Source organism: Gasterosteus aculeatus, chromosome 17 (assembly GCF_964276395.1).
Source record: "Gasterosteus aculeatus chromosome 17, fGasAcu3.hap1.1, whole genome shotgun sequence".
NCBI classification, from domain to species: domain Eukaryota; kingdom Metazoa; phylum Chordata; class Actinopteri; order Perciformes; family Gasterosteidae; genus Gasterosteus; species Gasterosteus aculeatus.
In genome coordinates this window covers 14636527-14638899 of record NC_135705.1, presented here as the reverse complement: position 1 = coordinate 14638899, position 2373 = coordinate 14636527, and the positions used below count along the sequence as shown (strand labels likewise).

At 38.6% G+C, this 2373-nt stretch overlaps 1 long non-coding RNA gene across 1 annotated transcript; it reads left to right on the top strand.

The window, feature by feature from the left end:
* The first annotated feature begins 377 nt into the window (after positions 1-377).
* LOC144388900 (uncharacterized) lies at positions 378-2149 on the top strand. Its single transcript, XR_013453162.1, has 3 exons — positions 378-559; positions 748-849; positions 971-2149. It is a non-coding gene; the product is annotated as an uncharacterized LOC144388900 (long non-coding RNA).
* The last annotated feature ends 224 nt before the right edge of the window (positions 2150-2373 follow it).

Below are 2373 nucleotides of genomic sequence, written 5' to 3'. Positions count from 1 at the left end.
ACATAGTTTACATACATACATTACATTACATAGATTTAGGAGTCACCTATATTCAGAGCAGACAGTTGGTTGGTCCATATTGTCATAATATTGCCAAAGTACATTCCTTTTGTATTTTGCAGATTTGAAAGCATGTAAAGGATTAACATTAACATTACACTTTAAATTAGCACAAAATGTCTATGAAAAGGATATGCTTATAGAACATACCCATTGCCCCTACTGACTCCTCACATCTGTTCCTTTTTAAGGCTCATTTATATAGAGCTCATTGGCGTTTTGTTGCTTTTTGACCTCTATCTTAACAGGATGTTGTAAATGCAACCTATTTGTCTATAACCTCAAACTAAGTTCCAACTTCCTTCTTTTTGAAAGTCACAATAAAAACCCACAGAGCAGCTACATATCAGACAGTGTATGCAGACTCTCAGCATTGTCAGAACTGCCGAACCCTGCTTAGAGTAGCTCACCATGGCGCAAGAATTGGAGCTTTATTACTGCGGCACTATACACGAACTTCAGGGAACAAACACAAACCGCAGTGGAACTGAACAGTTGGGTAAGAATCCTTTTTACACTGTACCGCAAAACAGCACAGTTTCCAGTGTTTTGTATGAAATTTACCTGAACCACCTCAATATTTTAATGATGTCAAAAGTATTGAGAGTAAGGAACAGTTACCAAGGACTGTACGTATGCTGAATAAGAGAGTGATTGGCTGTACTGTGTATGTACGTGTGTGCGCAGGTCCGACGTCCAGAAAAAGAAGACATCTCAGAATTTGCATTCTAACTTTGGGAGTGTTGTGTATTGTACAGAGCGCTCTCAATATCTCCCTTCGCCTTGCCTGTAAGTTGTGAATGACTATATTTTGTTTCACAAAAGCTAAATAACACACGGCACATGGTTCATTTTGTTTCACAGGTGGAATGGTTTGCATTTATAATCGACAATTTCTGTTTTTTGACAGTTTTTTCAAAAGAAAATACAGATCAGTTCCCTTTCAACAGCTCCATAATATTGGACTTGTGCCGGAACAACCAATCCCAAGTGAAGTCATCCCAGTCATGTTTCTGTGAGAAGAACCTGCTGAGAAGACTAGAGAAGGAATATCAGGCTTTGGAAAAAGAGAGAGACAGCTTACATGCCAGAGTTATTCAACTGACTAGAAATAGCCTTTACGTCCCTTACGATGACGAAGAATCTGGGTCCGGGTATTAAATTCAGTGTTGACCACACTCAAGTATGAGAACATACAAACCTTTTCACATAGTGAAACCTCAGGTGCATTGAGGACCAATGTCATTGACATTATGTTGATGACATCATCAAACATTTTAAGTCGTACGGAACAATTTCAATCAGTTACATTTCAATATTTAAACCTCTTTTCATCAACAGTAACAACTTAAATTGTTGAATGTGAAACATCCACATCACATTAAGGTCACATTAATTAAATAAGTTTAGTTTAGAACCAGGCATCTATCCAAGACTGTAACATGTCTAACATGTCATCTGGTAAAGAGGTTCACTGCTATTTTGATGGTGAGCTTGTTGTTTAGAAGAATAGCGCTGTCAAGTCGCAACATATCGTATGGGTCAGAAACGCTGTTAGCATTAGAAGTAATGTGATTATAAGGAATAGCACCGTAAAGAAGATGATGATATCACATGTGTGCGGTTGTATGCGTCCTAATAAGAACAGGATACTGAAAAAGATTAGCCAGCAAGATGAATTAAAAAGAAGTGATGTGGCATTGAGCAATACAGGAAAGTTTCGCCTGTTAGATTGAAATGTGTGTGGTAGGAAGGAGTGCGGCAACCGACAATAAAAGAGGAAGAAGACCCACCGTCCAGAGCCCTGGACATTGTTTGATAGAACTGCGTCTCAGTTCACAAAAAAGGGAACACGTTCCTCACCAAGAACTGGCTGACAGGGATTTTCTTCTCTCCCCCGCTGGAAAGTGGAAGACAGAGGAAGCCCGAAGGACTGCTGACAACTTTGTCTCAACTCCTCAACCCCAAAAGGATTTATTACTTTTCCATGCAACCTCCTTTTAAAAGTGTAATCAAACCGTAATGAATCAAAGTAGAACAGTATTATTTGTGTGTTGCTAATTAACCTGCAATAAATATCTAAACTGCATTCATAGTCAATATTTCTCAGTTAGTCACCAACTAATAAAAAGTACCCATTGCTGTAAAATGCCATGATATTATTGTCTGCATAATAACAATAGAGTTCTAAATGAAGCCAGGCGAGTGTCCTTCGGCACCAGCTTATACCCAGATCAGTACATATACATGACTAGGAAATGACATACAGGATTTCATGTGGCAAATCCGAGGAAGAAATAACATGTGGTGCTT